At 35.1% G+C, this 23,280-nt stretch overlaps 1 long non-coding RNA gene across 1 annotated transcript; it reads left to right on the plus strand.

The window, feature by feature from the left end:
- Positions 1–2,190: 2,190 nt before the first annotated feature.
- On the plus strand, positions 2,191–11,757 carry LOC145814426 (uncharacterized). The gene is made up of 4 exons (XR_014357702.1): positions 2,191–2,541; positions 8,701–9,135; positions 9,206–9,265; positions 11,392–11,757. It is a non-coding gene; the product is annotated as an uncharacterized LOC145814426 (long non-coding RNA).
- The last annotated feature ends 11,523 nt before the right edge of the window (positions 11,758–23,280 follow it).

Below are 23,280 nucleotides of genomic sequence, written 5' to 3' on the forward strand. Positions count from 1 at the left end.
ACTTTCTACACTCTTCTATGAGTTTTAACTTAGTTATTTGTTAATGTGTAAGAAAAATTGGGGTTTGAGGTAATTTTGAACAGACCTAGGGTTTTGGTTTAAAATCAAAAGAGGGGTATTTGAATGGATATGTTGGAAATGGTTATGGGAGTAAATATGAGCTTGTGCTATGTTAAAATGATTGATTTTGGTACTTGGAGTGAATGTTGGAAAAAGGGAAAGTTTGCCCTAAAATATCTCAAATAATTTCTTTGTATAAATAAATGAAATTGGCATTGGAAATGTGAAATTAGATAAATGTTTATATAAATGGTAGAGTTAGATATGTATTACCTCTCACCTATGGAAATTTGGATAATTTATCTGTCTTTGAAATTGTATATCTATTTAGAAATATCTCTTTTAGGCTATCGATAGAGGATAGCCATGATTGTTGTAGAAATTGCATGTGGATTAGGCGAATTGAAACTAATCTCTTTGCCGTTATCATTGAAAATGATTATGATTTATATACATTGTATATGTATGATGTTTGGGAGGAAAAAAGGGGATGTACCCCATGTTTGAGAGAAGAAAGGGGAATCCATTAAACTAAGTTGGCCCGTGTGTCCAGGGTGAAAGTCTCAAAAACCGCGTGTATACATGGGTGCCAATTCCTGCAGACAAAATTTTCGTAAAATGACAAGTGAATGTATTTTGTATGATAATTATGTTGGTTGGAGGCCTATGGATGTATCCTCTATTTGGTTGACTAAATGAAGTGGGTATAACTAATGGATTGAGATGTAAGTTTGACACAAAATGGTTTTGGAAAAAGTTGTAAAAAATTTGTCATTTGGGAATTGAACATGTGCATCATACTTATATCTTTGTTAATATTCATATATTGTGTTAGATTGTTTTCTACTAGGCTTTGGCTCACCCTACTTGGGAAACCATTTTCAGGTGCTGGTGACACGCCTCTCCCAAAGACTTAGCTTGGGAGGACCTGGGAGCTGAAGGCTCTGTTTTGTTGTTTTGTATTTAATATTTGTACAAGCCTAGGGCTTTGTATGTATGGAGCTTAAAACTCTCTCTTTTGTTGCAACCAAGCATAGTCTTAAAAAGATGTAAGCCTGTAGGGCATTTATTTTATTGATCATTAAGTTAGTATCACATGTTATAGATTTAGGGTAGAGTTTGTAAATGTATATTGCAAGTGTCACCTTTTATTTCTAATGTTATTTATATCACATTGTACTAGTGTTTGGAGATGGTTTATTGTACTTATTTTGGGGGCGTTACAAACCCTAATTGATTCTATTGTTAATACAACATCATCCATTCTCTCATTCTTCTTCTTCTTCTTCTTTCATAAAATTCTTATTTTGTTCTAATACTTTTTAGAGATATTGATAAGTAAGTAAGTAAAAAAAAAAAAATGAATGAACAAGATTTATAGATAAATAAGTTTGATAAATAGGATCAGCTTGTAAGTACTCCTAAAGTTTACAATCGTGTTTCAAGAGGATTATTACCTACTGAAAGAAACTTTTGGTAAAAGATTATTTAGTCCTTTTGAAATATTTCATTGTTCCATATTCAATTAATGATACTTGGTGATTTTTTTTTTTTTTTAATTATTCTTATTTGTTTGGTTATGTAATACATATTCCCGTATTATTACAAATGGTGTTTTACAACATTGAATAATTACTTTTATTAGGTTTGGCTACATTTTTCATGTTTGATCGGTTTGTTAAGAAATAGTTTTTACTTTGGGATTGGTTTCTCTCCAATTCACATTAGTGGATGGGACAATCTAGTTTGGCACATTGGGTTAGTCATGGATCTCACTTCAATGGTTTATTCGGCTTATTTTTTTGGTCTCTATGTGTAGATGATCTATGTAAAAAATCAAATTTATCCGATAACTGTTACCACACGATTTTATCATGTTAAAATTGAAAAAATTAAATAGTTTATTTTTAAAATTATATTTATTGCCTATTGTTTTGAAGATGAAGATGACAAAATCATCAATCTATGATTATCATATAAATCTATTTTTTTTTATATTGATAATCTACAGTTAAGGATCACTACAGGAAAAATGGGCTACCGCAACGTTTCTTTTATGGCGTTTTAGGAAACGCCATTATAGATGGATGAAACACAACGTTTCCAAAACGTTGTCTTAGAGCTCAATTGAACGGCGTCGTATGGGGTGTATACATTTGACACCGTCCACTTTCCGTCTCTCACTTTCCATCTCTCACTTTCTCTCTATATCTTCCATAGCTCGGTCTCTCTCCCTCTCTTTCTCTCTCTTCCAAAGCCCTCGACTGATATTCATCGAACCAGATCAAAGACACACACACACTCTCTCTCTCTCTCGCTCGCTCGATTGCAGGTGTTGCTCTTCATTGATCTGTCGCTGGAGAGCTTTGATCAGTCTCTTCATCGAACTTGAACTCAAACTCGATCTGTTCTTCATCAAATCGCAGATCCAAAATCGATATCATTCTCGAACCAGATCGATCTCTGTTGCTCTTATCTCAGGTACAATTTTCATTCTCTTGAAGGATGTCTGGAGGTTTCTCTGTCTTCTAATTCTATTTGGTCATTTTCCTTATTTTTGTCTGCTCTAATAATGGGTTACATATCTATAGAGGCTTATAGGGTGTTAAATCTTTGCTTATAGCACTGTAATCACCCCGGTAAGTTTGATGATTGACAAAGTACTCCAGTTTTGGAGTCAAGAAATTTTTTGATCTAATGCCTTTGTCATATGGCTAGTAGGCCTTTTGATTTGTTTTTGTTTCCTTCGGTGAGTGTTTATCCACATTTTATTATTTGACAGTCAGAACAATGCCATTTTAGCTCTGTGTTGTTTTGTTTGGACGGCTGAACTATCTTGGAGATGTAATGAACTGCAGAACTACTGAGAAATAAATGTCCCTGTATGAGAATGTGATAATCTTTGAGTTTCATCGACACATATATAAATATATTGAATGTATTCTAAATCTTAATGGTATTCACGTTTAGGTAAATGGAAATATGGAGTTTTCTTTAATTGTAGTCGAGTGTTGCTGCAATTCTTTTTTTGTTTTGCAAATTTAGATGTATGTTTTTAGTAATTCCCAAGCTTAGAATTAATTATTGATGATTATCAGTCTGAAATTGAGTATGTAGGGTTGCCTCCACTTGTTCTGAAGGAAGGCGCTAACCACAGTCTTTCTTCCTCTTTTAACTGTGTTGGTGGAGATCATAGAATGCTGAGAAACCCTCTGGCTTTCTTAGTTAATAAATTATTGATAGTTGCAAGACTAATTTCTGTACTGATGCTTTTGATCAGATGGGCTTCAGGTTATTTTGCAGTTTGTCTAAGCATATTTGGCTAAGTTGGTATGGGTGTCCTTCAATTATAGGGAATCCTGTTTGGTTGACTTTGGTGTAGTGGAAAACTTAGTGTAAACATATTTCTTTTATTGCCTACGAGCAAGATAATTTTATTATATATTGGAACTAGCTATGTGAACTTAAAAGACTCGAAAAAATTCCATGACATGAGATTTAATAGAGGATATTGGAAGTTGAATGATGGTCTCTACTCCTAAGGTGAGATGGACAAATCAGGGCACCAATTTTATCCACAAACTTGGCAAGTAAAAACTGCATTTTCTGTCTAAAGTTGGATTGAATCAAGATACCTTTAGTTATCAACCCATATTGAGGCTGGAATGAAAATTATATGTATGTGGGTCTTAGACTTGGGGATTCAGCAAATGGAAAATGGACCTTGATGATATACCAGTGAGATATCCGGGGCGCAATAAGATATAGACTTAATTGCGTGATACATAAGGTTTAAAAAGTTCTTTTGGGGGTTGAGATTGTTGTTATTGTTGTCAACTGTCTTTTGATCTGCTGATATTAAATTTTATTTTCTATTTGGCTAACATGTTTCCCTGCAAAACTTGCTAACATGTAATTAGTATTTCATAATTCAAGTGGATTCAATCTTCTTTTGATGCATGTCTTACATATGAATGGCAATTTACATCAATTTCACATTGCTGTAGGCAAGCAACAATGTTTCTATTGAAGTTTTCTTTCTTGCTTATGAGACTTAGAAGTTTGAACAACAGTTCTAACATAGATTGTCCAGTTATATAACTACAATTTTGAAAAGCAATAACCTTTATATATTGAATGGACCAAGTAGAAAATAATTTTATTGTATCTAAACCAAAGAAATTTGAAAGCTACGTGGTTGGAATTCTAAAAACTCTAATTTGATGTTTGAAACATGCTACAGTTGAATATACTTAAAAATACTATTACTACATCATTTTAGCTTATTACTTAAAAATACTATTACTACATCAGTTTAGCTTTTTTGTTTTTTGCAATATGGCAATTTGCAAGAATATACTTTTTTTGACAAAAAAGATCCGCAACATTATAGTTGCATAAATACATTATTCAAGTGGAGCCAATTCAATATTGATGGCAGAAACTGAACTTAAGAGAGTGGCAAGAATAGACTTGTGTGCAATAATAGAGACTCATGCTTCTTCATCACTTAGACAAGACTCTTTTTTTTTTGTTTTTGTCCAGTCATGATTTAGTTTTGTGGACAAATCAACTGACCTTTATAAGCATGGTAAGATGTTACACACACATATGTAGATGGTCTCATGATCTCAAAGTGACAATGTATGAGATTAGTTGGATGTTTGCAATTAATTATCTATTTGGCAAGTGTGCTTGGTCTATATTTTTTGTGCTTATATTTTTTGTGTAACATTATGATTTTGAATTTCTAATGTTTATCATAATTTTTTGTTAAGTAATTTGAAATCTACCCTCGTCTGCACAATTTTCTTTTTGGGCTTTGATAGGGACACAAAAATGGTGCTATACAAATGAAATAGAAAACTACTAAGATATATTGGTATGTGTGGGTGTTCATGTAGTAGTGAGAACTTGTTGCTTACTTGTGAGTACAAGAACAAACTAAATGAAGCATACCTAATATCTAGTACTTGCCATTGTAATGTGCTATCAACTACAATCATGGAATTTTTTACTTTGTGATCAATCAAGATAATCTGGTTGTTCTTGTAGAATCTTCATTAGAGATACTCAGTCATCTTGATGAAGTTCTATATCATAATCTATCAAGAGCATTGTAGAAACTTTTAGTTTCTTCATTAGTATGCTTCATGCTAGAAATGCTTCTAGTATGCTTGATAGTGTTGATTCAAGTTGCACCACCGGGATGCAAAAATCATGACAGTTGTTAATTTAGCAAGTAATTATCCATGCATGCATGAATAGCCGTAGACCCGTCCAAGAATCTTCATCAGAGATACCTAGTCATCTTTGATGAGGCTCTTCTTGGATTTTCCAGTTCGGACAGTTCAGGAACACAAGTCTATGTTGTAATTAGTAGTTCTACTGCTTAAATATAGTCCATCTCGTAGAGATTTCGTGTAGTAACTCCTCATGTTCTCCGGGTGCATACTAGACAAGGTGTAGCAATACACCCAGTCTGTGTAGTGTACTTGGAGAACCATGGGGAGATGCTGCCGAAATTTCGTTAGAGATGGATAGAGCGGTATGAGCTACTTTTTACAATATAGACTGTGTATTCCTGAATGGGAAAGTAGGATGAACCAACCTATTAGAGAAGAGTTAGAGGTAAATGGTGTCATGTCGCATGCATTATAAGGTACTTAATTGAGGTTAAGAATAATTAAAATGAAATGATAATTTTGAACTTTGTTGATTTGACAGTGACAGTTGTAGTGTAAGACGAAGTCAGATGGATAAAAGTTGGATAAATCAGCATAGGTTGCATCCAGAATATATAGAAGGGGTTAAGGAATTTGTTAAACTTGCATGCCAAAATAATCTTCTATCCAATGAAGTCACATGTCCATGTAAACGGTGTCGGAATGTCAAACTAGTAAAGAAAGACCTTTTGGGGGAACATTTAATGGTCAATGGGTTTCTTCCAAGCTACACCAGATGGATTTTTCACGGGGAAGATTTACCGGCGTCTGTGCCATTGAATGAGAATGTCAGTGATTCGAATGATGGCGATGAAGTCAATGAAATGATATATGAGGGGTTCGGACTTCCTCCACCAAGCTTGGTTCATCGTGCTAGTAATGAGACAGGAAGTTCTAATATCGAACTAGGCCCGGATAAGAAAACTGAAAGATTTTTCAGTTTATTGAAGGAGGCCGAAAGAGAGTTGTATCCAGAGTGTCACAAGTTTTCAACGCTGTCATTTGTCGTTCGATTATTGCATATCAAGTGCCTTAGTGGATAGAGCGACAAGTCTTTCACGATGTTGCTTAAACTTTTGAAGGATGCATTCCCAAAAGGTGAAACTTTGCCAAAGTCGTTCTATGCAACGAGGGCACTCCTTAGGGAATTGGGCCTTGATTATCACAAGGTACATGCATGCCCAAGAGACTGCTCACTATATTGGAAGGAGACAGCTAGTAGGTATGATTGCATAGTGTGTCAGACGCCTAGATACAAACAGTTTGAGGGTGAGAAGAATGATTATAAAAAGAAGCAAAAAAGAATTCCCCAGAAGATTGTGAGATACTTTCCTTTGATTCCAAGGCTTCAAAGATTGTTCATGTCATCCAAAACTGCTTCATTAATGAGATGGCATGTAGAGGGCCGAATTGATGATGGCAAAATGAGACATCCTGCTGACTCTCTTGTCTGGAAAAATTTTGATACTTTGTATCCCAAGTTTGCGAGTGAGCCTCGCAATGTCAGACTAGGTTTAGCAGCGGATGGATTTAATCCATTCAAGGCAATGAATGTTGCTCACAGCAGTTGGCCAGTTATTGTAATGCCTAATAATTTGCCACCGTGGTTGTGCATGAAACAACCTCATATGATGATGATATTGCTCATTGTTGGTCCTTCTTCACCTGATGATCATACAAAGAAGGAATGTTCTAGAAGGAATGTTACATAACTCTATTTATTCATAAATCATAAATCATATACAAAGAAGGAATTACATAACTCTATTTATTCAATTATCACAAGGCATTACATAACTCTATTTATTCAATTATCACAAGGCATTACATAACTCTATTTATTCAATTATCACAAGGCATTACATAACTCTATTTAAATTTTATTCAATTATCACGAGGCATTACATAACTCTATTTATTCATAAATCATATACAAAGAAGGAATGTTCTAGAATTATATCGAAGTTGATGTAAGCATGAGTTGCATACGGGTTTGTTATAGCGGGAGCTGAGAATGATATCTTCAGCCTTGTGCACAAGCTTTTTGTATGGCATGTAAGGCAATTATGGGGCTTTGATTTTGTAGACCTTCACACCACTGAGGTGCACTACATTCCTCTTGATCTTGTGATGTTCTCATAGCAATTTACATTTCATTTCTCATCGATTGTTTTGTGACATTGTTTTTTGTTTTTGGTCTTTTTTGGGTTTTTCGGCCTTACGGTTTTTAAGGTTCAATTGGTGTGTATACTGATGATCATACAATTATTTTTTTTGTTGACATTCTTGTGGGTTTTAAGGGGTCTTTCTTTTCTTGAAAAGGGGTTTGGAGTACAAAAGCCCTGTCTAAGTTGACTTTCTTGTTTGGTACGCTACACATAGAAAGATGCTCACTATGGTAACTAGATTAAAAGGAGGCAAGCATGTTAATTGGTGTTGCATGTGTATGCATAACGAGGAATCTGTGTCTCATCTTGTCATCCAGGGCAAGGTAGTGTGGGAGTTGTAGTCTTTGATCCTTGTTATGTTTGGTGTACCTTGGGGGTTCTCTGGGAAGGTGGGGTAGCTTCTTTATTCTTGGAGGGTGCTCATGTGGGGAGGAGGAGGAAGCCTTGGTATTTGGTCCTATTGGTGTTAATGTGGATAGTTTGGGGCAAGAACAATAGTACTTTTGTTGGCAAAAAAGATTCTATTTTGAGAATTAAGAGTCAATTATTATAATTTTTGTATAGTTGGTTTTTTGGGGATGGTTAATCTGTCTTTGAACCAAGTTTTGGATTTTGTAGAGGCCTATGAATGGGATTTTGATGTATAGATGTTATAGATATTTTTTGTGTACATGTAGGCTACTGCCTCCTTTTGAATATAATTTTGTACTCATCAAAAAAAGAATTGGCACAATGACAAAGAAAGAGGGAATATAAATAAAGGACCGCATTGAAGCTTCACCCTTGGAAATACTTCCATATTTACCTGATGTGCCAGTTCAGGACCTGGGAAGTCTGGCATTATGGCATGACTCTAATGTCTTGGTTAGGAAGGTTTTCTCAAAATGTCACTCTATCACATCATTATACTTCCTTTTTTTTTACCTGAAGGGAAAAAAAGAGAAAACTCAGAAAAAGTTTAACAGAGTAGAAAAAAGAATTTAAGAAATGGTTTTCAAATTTAGGGAAGGCAAAAACATATTACACTGTATTTGAATGTCTTGTAATATACTTGTGGTGGAAGATACATGGAAGGCTTTTCTCGACTCCATTTGAAATGTCATGTCCACCATGTTCCCTGGCGACAAGTAATTATGATCATCTCCATCAGCTCTAGTTTCTTTGCTTGTCAACTATCTGTTAATGTGACTTGTGGCACTAGTTATGAACAATTTTATTGGTGGCTAATTACTAATTAACAATTGTAGACACAAATGAAGGACCTTGGGGCGCAATCCAATGCTACAGATGAAGAAATTATCACACAGGTTCTAGGGCCTGAGTGACCTGGTCGTGTTCGAACATATGGATTGGGTCCTTCCCCGACAGATGTCTTTGGAGGCAGATATAGGCAATCGCAAGAACAAACTCGTATCATCCAAACGCAAGTCCAAGAGCAACTTAACCAATATAAAGCACAAATGGAGATGCAAATGAAGGAGATGATGGATGCTATGCTTAATCAACAGAAAGTACAAATGGAGATGCAAAGCACAATCCAAGCTCAACAAGCCCGAATAGAGCAATTGGAGTCTCAACAGGCCATGGGTGGGCCTGTTGCACCAGCTGCTACACATGTGTATTCACAACAACAATCCCATGCATACACCTCATCATTTAATTGTCATCGTTCGTCCGAGGAAGTGAGTAAAAGTAAATTATGAAATTTTCATATGACATTTTATTCATGTTATTTGTTCTTATCAAATGCAGGTTCACATATCAAAGAAAGAAAAGAAGAAGAAGAAGAAGAAGTAGATATGACAAACTCAGGTTCATTCTAAACCATTATAGTTGGATTTGCTTCCTCAAAAAGGAGTTAAACTATATTTCATCAAAAAGGATTGCCTTATTTCTATGCATCCAAACATCAGCCACATCAATGGTAGGCAAACTAACTTATTTTATAGAATGTCTGTATGGGTTTTGTGGTTCCTCGCTTTAGTCCTTTGCATAAGAAGTAGATGTTTAGTTAACATCTAAAAGTGTCATTATCACACTCCCTCCATTTGGGGGTTTTGTATAAAATTAGTTGATAATGCTTTTCTTCAATTTGGTTCATGAATGGAAAGAGATACTAAACAGAAATATATGGAATGAGGAAGTCTCAAGACATAGCAGCCTTTTAGTAGAAATACGGAAGCTAGTGGTTCAGTTAAAGGGACAGCCAGACCTGTAGGTTGGCACCGGATCTTTCGTTGTCAAAATTTTAAGCCTTGTTTCAATATATTACAAAACATCAAAATCTTAGCCAAAATGAGGATTTATATCACCTTGTATCGCTACTCCTTAACTTGATAACATACTAATATGTGCAAAGATCACTAAAATTTGATATCTCCTCAATAGCATATGGTAAGCAATGTGATTTAAAACTAACCTGAATAAGATTAAGCATCTTGCGGGTTTGAGAGAAGATAAGAACACAATGCCCATCAGAAATTAAGTTATCCTGTGACAGGCATCATACATACCAGGTCAAAATAATATAACAACATATCTAGAGCATAAGTTCAATAACATGTAGTAATTCTAACCAATAATGATAGTATAAAAGTTATCTTGCATGAGACATTATGCTTCTCTTCAAAGACAGATCTCTCAGTGACATCTGCTATGTGCATTGCCAATTTTTCAGCAACAACAGTGTCTTCCTAGTTTACCATTGAATCCATCCCTTCCAATACATCTTCAGCAGCTCTTTTTGTCAAGAGAAGTGGATGATATTTTACTATTATCTTGTTTCAGGTTTAAAAAAAAAATGGCTACCCCGAATAGATGCCAAGAACAAGAAGAGTCAATGAGAAGGTATAAACTTGTCAATACAACGAGTTATGTTCAACTATAATCTCTTGAAAATCAAACGCGAAAGCAAAATAATATTAATAAAAAATAAAGTGAAACCAAAAAAGTGAAATTAGATTTAAATAATTTGGAAAAAATATATATTTTATTTGGATTGCTCATTTTGGGATGAAAGTGTACCAAGTTTCGAAACATGCATTCCAAAACATAAAGCGGCATGGTATTAACACTTCCTGGTAACACTGCTGCAACAAAGTCTCTTTTAATCAAAAAAAGATTTGGCAAAATAAGAATACCTTTACATTATCTTTCCATTCATAGATAGTCATCTAGAACCTTTAAAGAAAGATGATAAATAATGTACTATATTTGAAGACCATGCGATTGATTCAAGTTGAACAATAATTTCTGTTTTGGTTTTACAAATTCTGCTTATATTTGCATAGTAGCTTGTGTCTACTGTCTAGTAAGTTGTGTTTTGTTTTAAGGATAAAACGTTGTCTGCATAAAGTTTGATGGATAAAGTAATAATTGTTGTAGTGAAGTCATGTATATCTATTACAAGAGAAAATGATATGATACTTTTCTTTATTCTTTTTTTGTATTAACACTATTATGTTAGAGCAAAGCTACCTTTTACCCACCTCTTGGTTGAGCAAAGACCTATAACAGCATATAAAAGTGCATTATGATTAATTTTTCAATTTTGAGTACTTTCACTCATTGTCAATCATTCATGATTAAATCATTGCTGCTGAAGGCAAAACACTTGTTTATTACTGACTGCATCATGCGATTGAGAATGTATTTACATAAAGAAGGGGTATCAATTTTGGAGACAAAAGATCCATGTCTATAGGTCTTGAAGAATGTTGTGCTAGATATGCTGGACTTGAAACAAATCATATCATGAGCAAGGTACAGAAAAAAAAAATTTGTAGTGTGCATTGATTGTCCCAATCAAAAAAAAAATTTTGAAGTTTTATTTTAGATATAAAACTTCAGATGTGGTTTAGTGCACATCTTAAAACTATATCAACTTGCTTTCTTTTTCCTTTGTGACTTCTAATTATTTGATTTTTTTCTTCTTCTAGAGTGATGCAGATAAATTGAATAGGAGGCTTGTTCGCTTGAAGTCAACAAACCGTACTCGAGAAAGGTTGAGGCGTGATGGCTTTTTGGGATTGTTTGGACACAAGGTTGATCTTTTAGATTACCATGAAAATAAGCTACAAGACTTGGAAGTCAACAAACTGTACTAAAATTTTTTTTGGTTGTCTTGAGTTTCTAAAACTTAATGTGGGCATGGAATCATTTGTTTGAATTGCGTCCTATGGAAACAATGTGTTACTGACTCATGGTTGTTTAGATGTCTTAGTTGACAATATGCATGTATATGACACTAGATGTGAAATTTTTACTTGAAATGATGATTCTGGTGAGATTATATTATGCATGTATATGGCATGTATTGAGGATTGATTTTAAATTTAGTAGTTTGGTTGCAAACATAAAACATGAGATTCCCAAATTGTGAATTCAGTTTCCACCACCAGCAGCAGGGAACCCACCAACCACCCCCCCCTCCCAAAAAAAAAAGAAAAGAAAAAAAAGTGGCGTTTTCTGAAAAACGCCACAAAATGACGTCACATATTTTATTATAAAATAAAAACAGTGGCGTTTTTCGAAAAACGCCACTAAATGACGTCATTCTCATGTCACACGTTAGTGGGGATGGACGGTCGTCAAATATTTTGCGGCGTTTTAAGAAACGCCGTATAATGTTTTTAGCGACGTTTTTCAAACGTTGTGTAGCTATTGCGGCGGCCCTATCAGCGGCGAAAATTTTACACGTCACTATAAGATATTACGGCGTTTTTCAGGATTTTTGCGGCGTTTTTTAAACGCCGCTAAAAAACGAATTTCCTGTAGTGGATCTAAAAACATAACCCAAAATCATTTCATTTGGGATCCCTTACTCTATCAAAGCGTCATAATGAATCATCAAATTTGGGCATGTAAAACGTCTAATGGGCTAAATTGGACTATTCAATCCGTTGATAATGTGAAGGATTAATTGGTGAAAAGTTCAAACATGTGGTGATCATATGTTATTTTGTCCAAGATTTACCTTTTTTGGTAATAAAGACATTCGTTGAAAAGTTGTAGAAAAAAGTCGTTGGCACTGGGAAAATTGCCAAAAAGTTTGGCCGAAAAAGTCACTCGTGGCCGACAACGGCGGATAGTGATGGTCAGGTCGATAAATAGGTGACATTAGATAGATAGTTAGCAAATATATGACATGTGTGCAATATGTGACATTTGAACAAATATACAGATATGTAAATTTTTGAAACAAATAAATGTACTCTAGATAAATCAATGTGTCTTTAACTATAAAAAAAATAAAATAAAATAAAAATAAACTTAAATCTATTGATCGAAATTTTTTAAAAAAATGGACCTAGGTGTCCTAAAGAGAAAACAAGCCCTTTTTTTTTTGGGAGGGGGAGGGGGAGGGGGAGGGGGACGGGGAGGGGGGGTTTACAAATCACTGATAGTTAAAAAAAATATTTATTAAAAAAATTATAAATATTAATAATTAAAATTATCAATTTTATATGTTTTACAAAATTTTCATGAATGGTAATATCTCTTTTTTTAATTTCATTTTTTTTAATTGTCAGGCTCTTTTACTTTTGGAGGGAATTGCTATATAATCATTATAGTCCTCCATTCCATTTGACCTAGGGGAAAAAAAAGTATTATTGAATACCACATTAATAAAATGGCAAAGGGTTATTTATAGGGGTGTAAAAATGACTCGAAACTCATGAGTGGCCCTAAGGTCCCCCACAGCCCAAGGTGGGCCTAGCCCAGTTAGACTCGGGCCTAAGCCCAGCCTAGCACCCTGTGCTTGGGCCTGTGCCTGAGCCGTCATTTTGAAATCCGCCCCAGCCTGTTGGCCCGACAACCCCGCTAGAAAAAATTTTGCACCCCTGGCCCGGCCTAGCAGCCCACTTGCCCTCCCTCTCTGCCAAATTGCCAATGGTCAAAATTCAAAAAAAAAAATATATATATATATATATATATATATTCTACTACAACTTGCAATGATAAAAAAAATAAAAATAAATTAAATAGCCATTTCATTGTGCAGATTGATGCGCTACATTGCCCCATGCCAACAGGAAAGAAAAATAATAATTTAAATGTCTACTACTGCAAATTGACAGTAAAAAATAATAAATAACAATAATAATACTTCAAATGGTCACATGACCGTTTAACACAATGGCCAAAAAAAAAACAAATTTGTTTACAAATTCACCACATCCTCCCAAACTCCTATAAATATCCCTCATCTTCCAAAATAAATCTCACAAACAATTCTCTCTTTCAAACTTTCAACCTCTCTTAACTCTCAACTCTCTTAATTAATTTTGAAGTCTCATTCTTAAGTGGCAATTGTAATTGTGCAAAAAGAAACCTTTATTAGAAGAAGTTAATTTTTTTATCGCATTCGCTAGTCGGTAACATTAATTAGTGTAATTAGATTTATTAGTAACTCATTTTTTACATTAATTATTTCTTAACATATATTAGTTGTTATTGTTTACTCATTATATAAATTAATTGTGATTTCTTATATACTATTTTACTTGCATTACTATAGATCCAAATATTTCTAATATTTATGTCAACATTGATGCATATACTACACGATACAAATCTGTTGATTCTTCTTCTAATGTAACTAATATCTCTCTTCCAACTGTTAGATCATCATCTAGGGGCACAACTAGTGGTGTTGGGGAACATTTCGAAAAAAACATCTATAAATAATCCTGATGGTACAATTACATTTAAAGCAAAATGTAACTATTGTGCACATTTACTTAGTGTTGCATCTGCAGGGGGTACTAGTCATCTAAAAAGACATGCTAATAAACATTTACAAAATCAGCAGCCTGATATTAAAAGTCAAATGCAATTAGGGGTTTCATCAACTGGTCATTTGTAAACATTTTCATATGATTCTATACGTGCACAAAATTTTGTAATTGATTATATTATTAAAAAAGAACAACTTTTTACTACTAGTGAATGTCCTAATTTTGCCTGAATGATTCACGAAAGGTTTGCTTCGCAATATCAAAGTTTTTCAAGAAATTCTACTAGAAACAAGATTTTAAAGAAATCCAAGGATATTAAAAGTGAATTATTTGATATCTTTAAAAAATTTAATAGAAGAGTTTGTTTAACATCTGATCTATAATCAAATAATGGGTTAGAATATAAATATATCACTACACATTTTATTGATAATGACTGAAAATTAAATAAAAGAATTATTTCATTTAGATTAGTTGAATTTCTATAAACTAGTCATCCGCTTGGTGTAGAAATAAGAAATGTGTTATATGAGTGAGTTTTGCAAAATAAAATATTTATTATTAGTTTAGATAATGCAACATATTACAATCAGACTGTAACTCATTTGAAATCAACTTTAGAATTACTTGTTAGTGGTGATTTATTTCATGTTCATTGTTATGCCCATATTTTAAACTTGATTATTAAAGAAGCTATGCATGTATACGAGACTTCTTTACTAGTAATAAAAAAATGCGGTTGTTACTATTATATCTTTAGCTAAATGAATTTTGGAATACAGGAAAATTTATCAACGAAAATGTATGCTATTTAAAAAATTAATCTTAGATCTAAACAGTAGGTGAAATGCAACGTATAATATGTTTAAAAAAACTTGTAAACAAAGAAAAATAATAGAATTATTTTTTACAACAGCATCAATAGGAGGAGTACTGATTCCCACAGAATTTAATTGGCGCCAAGTAGCATTGTATAAAGTTTTTTTAATAAGTTTTTGATACTACAACAAATTTATTTTCTTATGTATATATATATATTCCAACTTTACCATTTATTTTACATATGTTAGCAGAAATTATTAAATTTTTTCATAAAATATATAGGTAATAAATATTATGTATCCATTATTACTTCAATGAAAGAAAATTTAATAAATATTTTGACCCATTGCCTCATATTTTAGGTTTAGCCGTAATAATTGATCCTAGGTATAAATAAATTGATTTACAAAAATTTTTAGAATTTATTTTCGCTGATCAAAAATAATTTGTCCCTATTATCCAAACATGCAAAACATTATTTGAAGAATATAGTGCAACTACATCTACAAATACACCTACACACACTACACCAGCAGCCTCATCTCGAGGCAAGAGATTAAGTATTTTTTCAGCAATAAAAAGTAGAAAAATATCTCAACATACAAGTGTAAGTAGTTCTGAACTACAATGTTATTTGGAAAGCCTATCAGTGGATGATTTCGATGATTTTGACATTTTTGATTGGTGGAAATAAAATGAGACTATGTGGCATGTGATTTCACAGACGGCCCGTGATATACTAACCGTTCATATTTCTATAGTTGCTTCAGAAACAGCTTTTAGTACTGGTGGATAGGTGCTAAGCGATTATTGTAGTAGGCTTTTGCCCTAAATTGTTGAGGCACTGATGATATCCAGAGATCATATGCATGCGCTTATAAGAAGACAAACTTATAGTGAAAAAGAGATAATTCAAAACGATTTGGATGTCATATCCTCAGGCAATATGAGTGAATTGTCTGCCTCCTCCGATGATTGATCAACAATTTGTTTTTCACTATTTCATTTCGTTATTTATTTATTTATTTATTGTATTACATTATTGAGGTGGAGTATAATGCAAATGGTTGGTAGGCTAGTAGGTGCCAACCTAGTTGGAATGCACTTGACTTATAGTGATATAATTGATCTACCATCATCAATAATCTACATTTATTTTATTTAATGATATAAATTTTTGTAATATTTTATTTCATTTTGAAATGAAAATTATTCATTCAATAAATGTTATATATTTAATTTAATGATTGTAATATTGAAAATTTCATTTTGATATATATAAAATTATTCATTTCAAAACAAGAAAATTACATAATTTCATACTTTTTTAGTCATGAGTTCATAACCAAAAACACATAAGTCATATATAATTAAATTTAAATACCACCACACATGAAACATAACCAAACATATCATTAATCTTAACTAAAATACTCTAGTACAAATTTTCTTTTATTTTTTATCCCTCATAAATAATCTATATACATAATATATTTATCGTTTATTTCCAGTCCTCCATCAAACTGAAGAGGTATTGTTGGGCCTATTAGGCTCAATTTTGGGTCTCATTTCTATAATGTGAACTGTTTATATTTTATGATTCGTCGAGTATATCATCTCTATAAAAAAATCAAGTCAATCCGATATGGGCAATCATGTGTTCGGATTACTTTTTTAAGGGGGGAAAAATGGACGATGAAAAAATAAATGGTTCATACAAAATTGATCGGAACACGTAATTTTCGTTATCCGATTGACTTGATTTTTTTTTTTTACAAGGATGATATACTCGACGAACCCTAAAATATAAACGGTTTGGATTATCAAAACGAAATCCAAAAATCAGCCCATTGGGCCGGACTGGATTGTCCAATATGATGAAATATTGGAGATAGTCCAATCTCTAATTAAATCTATCTATCTTTTTATCTATCTACAGATATGTATTATCAATTGAGTAATAAAAATAATGGATTAATTACCTAAAAGTCTTATTTGTAAGGTTTAGTGTTCCATTAAGTCTTACATCATTGTTTTCAACTTATAAAGTTCAATTTTCAAAATATTTATACCTTTATTAAAAAGCGGAAGGAATTGAGGAGCGTCAATTCATTGAGTGCTAATAAAAAATTATTAGGTGTTACAAGTGCATTATATAACAATGTTATTAGCAATCACCAAACATTATGCATTATTTCTTAATACAAAATTGCTGGTCCCACCATCTCTACCAATCACATATCTTTTGCTAACCACCTAACTGTGTCTCAGAAGCACTAGATAATTTCTCTTATTCAAGTGGATATTGATTAGGGGTGATCATGGATCCATCCAATCCACCTCACCTGCCCAACTAGTCCCAACTCGACTGATTTTGGGCAGATGTGTATGTTTTGGTGGACAGATACAGATGAAATGTTTCAAAATTCGCGGATACAATTCAAATCGCAGATCAACCATCCCGCACCCATATGAACCCGATTAGGTTGTAGATGAAGTTAAAAAAAGAAGAAGAAAAGAACGGTTAACAAGTCACAACATAAAGTAGAAATAATATACATATTTTTATGAAAATGAAAAATAATACTTTAAAAATATGCATGCATGGTGCCATGGCCTATTATAGACAAATAATACTTTTTTTTTTCTTCAGATTACTACCTATTAGAGATTGTAAAAATAATGAACTATAATTTAAAAAACTGTTCAAAATTTATAAAGTCTAAACCGCCAAATCAATAGCATCCATCTATCAACCCACGCGGCCCGCTCAATCCGTATCTACCAAACTAATAGACAGATGCAAATTGATTATTTACAATCTACCTTATTTTGGACGAATGGCGAATGGGATGCCACCCAACCCAATCCGCGACCACCCTAATACTTATGTGGCATTTAATTTTGTTTTGCTATTTCAAAACTTAAAATTTTCATAATTTTTATTGTACATATTTATTTTTAATAAAATTATATTTTTGGAGTCTACACAATAAGATCGATCAAACAAGACCAATATTAAATATAAAATTTTATAAAAATAAAATATTATTTTTTTAGCCATATAAAACTAACAATTTCTTAATTTGTGAAATTATCTAGTTTACAGGGAGCAAATATTCTTCACTTCCATAGTCCTTGTCTTCGTGTTCGTCTCACCCTAAACGGCATTGTTTCTCCTGCAAACACAATAGAGGTGAGCTAACCGGTGGGTGTCTCGCCAAAAACCCCCTCCAACAGTCTAGTTAGCACCCTCAGAGAATGTGAGAGTTTTCTTACTCAAGATTGCTTACCATCAAGAATGAACTCTCAGGTCTTATATAGATAGCTTGTCACACTTCTCCATGTGATGCGCACTCCCCCTATTGTGTTGGGGTTGTTTTCTGTTCTTTTATTTCCTTTCGTGCATGTACTTGTCAGAAGTAGATAACGAATAATAACTTGGGCAGATCATAGTTTGTCCCCCACAAACCATTGGGCCACGAGAGGCTCCCAAACGAGCCACTCTTAGCCGGGCTAGCAATAGCTCGATTAAGAGCATGACCTTCACCTACGCGTCTTGTGCGGTGCTGTCACTTAGAGCCAATCGGGCTATCATCTCGGTTGAAGACACGTAAAAAGCCCGTCGTCCTTGTCCTCTAGCAAGGTATTAATTCTACTTGGTTCACCATAGCTCGGTGGGCTAAGCTCAGCCCATCACATTGGATAGCTCGGCCCTTTTTACTCAACACAACTTCCATCTCAATTGCCCCTTAATCTGGTCTGGCTCAGCATGATCCGGATTACCATAACTGGCCGAGCTTGGTTCCCTGCCCGGTCTGCCAAGTTGCTCCGTGGAAATTTCCTTCAGTTGCAACATGATTGGGATTACTTCAGTCTTGCAAAACTTATCTTCAGCTTGGTTAGGATAGCTCGGTCCCTATACTAAACACGCTCTGCCCCTTCACTGTTTATCTTCTCTATCGTTTGAATGTGTTTAGCTTAGTCAAGTTTTTATCCCTTGTCTCTGGTGTTTGTGCTGCACTGTTGCAACCATGGCTCGACTGAGATAGATAGCTCGATTTAGGCATCCAAGTGCCATTTTTCTTCTTCCCCCTACATTTGCCCCTGATTTGCACTTGAATTTATTGAGTTGGGGCCATGGTTAATCTCGACTAAATTTATCCAAAGTGTACTTCAATTTTTCTGCCTTTTTGAGTATCTCGGCCCACCTACATATGGTATAGCTTGGCCCTCCATCTCGGCATGGTGCTCAATTGACGCAATTGGTTCAGCCTTGCATTTGGTGGAATGGGTGTAGGGGCCCAGAAACTTGATATTCCAAAAGCTTAAATCAATTTTGTAAGTTTTGCTCACTTTTGATGGAAGTGCTTGGTGGGCAATACCTTGTTTCCTATGCATAATGAAAATCTAAGTGATTCGTGATTAGATCAAGATTAAAATATTCCAAATCCCAAAAATCCAAAACACACAATCTAAATCAACAAGCACTTACGAAAGTGATTTAGATTGTTTGTTTTTCAGATTAAATAATAAATCGACACAAACGATTTTTACGTGGAAAAAACCACAATTGGACACCTCCAACTGTGATTAAAAAACCACGGGCGAAACGCCACAAATCAATCCACTATTGAAGTAAAAAGATTACAAAGATATCTTACAAATTACCTAACTTAGTCAATCTGCCTTCGAATCTTCTGTAACTCTTTTTCACGACTTCATCTCGGAACTGATCAATCTTGAAGTTGATTCCACAACCTCACTCACATATAGAATCCAACACCTTTTGAAACTATACGCGAGAATCTTCGGAATCCACCGAAGAGAACTCTCTTCTTGAATTTAAAGAACCCAACTCCTTGATGTATGTATTTTAGATCATGAGTGAAGAACTCTTCTCAAGACATCAAGGAAAAAACTCACCAAAATCACCGAAGAACACCACCAACAAAACCCTAGGACTCTTTAATAAGATCTGGAAAAAGTAATCCTAAAAACAACCTAAAACGATATAAATAGGAATCCTGAATCTGCGATCTCCGCTCGAGCGCCCAACATCCCGCTCGAGCGGCTTCAACAAAATACGCGTGAGGTAACACAGTGGTCCGCTCGAGCGCTTCATCACCCGCTCGAGCGCAAAATTACGCACTCCAGTACTTTTACAGACCTGTCACAAATACTGGGAGACCACAAACTCCGCTCGAGCGTCAATGTTCCCGCTCGAGCGGGAAGAACAAAAATACTGAAAATAAACAACTTTAACAACTCAAGGTTTTGTATCTGAATTTGACAATCAAAGGACCTAACAATCTCCCCCTTTGTCAATTCCCGGACAAAACCTTTCTAAACAAATGTTCTTAAACACACGCACTAAACAAGAAAATAAAAACTCAAAACAACTTGCTAAACAAACAATCTTGCAATGTATCAGTCCATCAAGCCAACTCGTCATCCAACATATACCTGTGAAAAAACTAGCAACATACCAGAAAAAACAAAACTTGTGGAACTATATAAGAATATATCAAAACGGGTCCATCCGATAGAACCAAAGAAACAAAATAGCCAAGATATCCATATGAACAACAAAATATCCAGGGACATAACAAAATATCCAGGTGGACATAACAATATCCAGGTGGACATAACCAAAAGAACAAAATACCCCATATGACCAAAAGAAAAAAAAAAATACCATCAATACAATATACCATCAATATACCAGCAAGAACAGCAAGAACCACTAGAACCACTCTCCCCCTTTTTGACCGGGAATGAAGAAAGCAAGAAATCAAGCACCAGGTGGAGGAGGAGGCGGCTGAAGCGTCAGCAAGGAAATGATGTGGTCCAGCTGCGAAGTAGTGTGAGCGGCAGTCTGCTCCATCTGACCAAGACGACCATCAAAGGCATCAAAACGGGCATCAAGAAAGTCTAACCTCCGGGTCATAGCCTCCTCAAAGCGCTGAAGCTGGTCAGGAAAAGGGCGAGGTGGAACAGGTGGAGTAGGATCCTCCTCACCCCCGGCGGTGGCAGCATCATATTCAGCCTCCTCAGCAAGGCCAGCAATGGTACCTGCAGAAGGATCAGCCCGAGAAGACTCCCCCTTAACATGAGCCCAACTCTGTGAGACAGTTTTCTTTGTGAACGGTCGGGAGGGAAAGGCAAACTCATCATCCTCGAACACCCGAACCCCAAGGTCAGACAAAAGACGATTAATCAAACACCCATAAGGAAGCCCTAACTGTCTATTCCCAGAGACACCTATCATTTTCCGAATAATCAAGGGAGCGAGATCAATAGACATATGACGGGCGATACAAAATAACACAAAACCTTGGTCTTGATTAATTTCGGAGGAGTGAGTGGTCACAAGGATGTTGGCACAAACAATCAGATTAAGCAGTCTAAACTCCGGAAGAAGTTCAAACTGTTTAATCAAAGCGCCTGTAGGCCAAGGACGGGAAGAACCACAGAGTACCTCAGTCACATGAGTGAAATCACAGGTAGGACGACCGGGGACAGGATAAGGATAGTGTTGAGGGTACACTTGATCAATCTTAAGAAGATGTCGAATGAGAGCTGGGGTGACGGAAATGGATTTGGACCGAACCCAAGTAGTAAAGGAAGGCTCAACATCACTAATTTGCTCAATATTACAATAAAATTCTCGAATCCAGTCGAGATTTTGACGCCCAGAAAACGACAAGACCAAATCACCACCTAGAGGATCAAACAAATGACGGATAGGGATGGACTCGAATGTGTTAGGTTGGACAGTCCGTTCTAGGTGAACAGTGCGAGCGTCAAAAGACTTATGAAACAACTTGTCTTGCTAAGCATTTTGAAATCTCTCAGAATTAAAGATAGGACGAGACACAGTTGCCTTTCGGCGTTTAGGGGCGGACATGATGAGATGAGAGAGGACTAAAACCAGAAAAACCAACCAACCCAAAAAGAAACCAAACCCGAATATCAAAACAGACACAAGACAGAAACCATTAGCTACATTAAACACAGAATGCATAATCATGGATGACAATGTGCAAGGATATCATTTCATAAACAGGGAAAACACATATCAATGAAAAGCATAAGGCAAAAATGTGCAAAATGATAATGACAGAATATCAATGGCCTAGTGAAGCTAAACACTGAGATCAAAACAAATGGTACTTCATATGGCAACACTTCTCTATCTTGTGGTCAAAACAGGGGCTCACACAGGTAGCACAAACACAGAAACTGCAAGCATGTGGAACTCACACAAACACTGATGGTATACATACAAACATGAAATGCAACATGAGGAAGACAGGATGATGCAGTGAAAGAGTGTGTGACAAACAGAAAAAACCATGAAGCCAAAAAAAAAAAAAAAACCAAAATACAACCCCCAAAAGTGCCGACAAAATAGACAAAACAGAGGAGAAGAGAGGGGAAAACGTACCAAAAGGGAAATCAGTAAGGAAGAGAAGGAAAAAGGATGAAAGCGGCCAAGCAAAACCCACGATCCAAACCCTAGGTCTGAGAAAATTGAAGAGGAGGAAAAAAATGACCTGAAGAGTCGAAGGAGGGAGTTTTATATAAAAACGGTCCGCTCGAGCGTAGGAATGAACGCTCGAGCGGTATGCAAGGCAAGCTGACACCCGCTCGAGCGCGCATAAGGACGCTCGAGCGCCAAAAAACCTCTCTCAGAACTGTAAAGGCAGAGGGCAAACTACTGCAAGGCGCAAAAATACGTTCGAGCGTAAACAGAGCCGCTCGAGCGGGGGGATTTTTTTTTTTTTTTTTAAATAAAGGCAAAAAACTCAATAACAAGAGGTGAGACCTGAAAACAAAAATAGATGATCATACTGAACCAAGTGAATACTAAGAAGAAATAATCCGCAATTCATGAATCTTGTGAACTTGCAATTTTAAAAAAAAATGACACTGGAAATCATGAGCAAAGCAGATAAAATATAATCAATGATCATAAGCTACATGAGAATGTACAACTCAAAAACCAATATGAGAGCTCACATAAAAAGTGTGTGTGTGCAATCCATGAGAGGTCACTGAGCTAGAGTTAATCCTAGTAGTGATCGGATGGCTGGACCTCCATCAAGAGTAACTCAACAATACAGTGAAAAGTCAAACCACTAGGAATCACGGGGTATTTGTTGAGTAAATGCGGAGGCTCCCCTCAGTCAAAGAGTCCTTTTTTTCTTTTTTTCTTTTTTTCTTTTTTTTTTTTGTGTGGGCACTCACTGGTGGCTTTCA

This window comes from Camellia sinensis, unplaced genomic scaffold (genome assembly GCF_055761805.1).
Source record: "Camellia sinensis isolate YWXY unplaced genomic scaffold, ASM5576180v1 Unanchor10, whole genome shotgun sequence".
Classification (NCBI taxonomy): domain Eukaryota; kingdom Viridiplantae; phylum Streptophyta; class Magnoliopsida; order Ericales; family Theaceae; genus Camellia; species Camellia sinensis.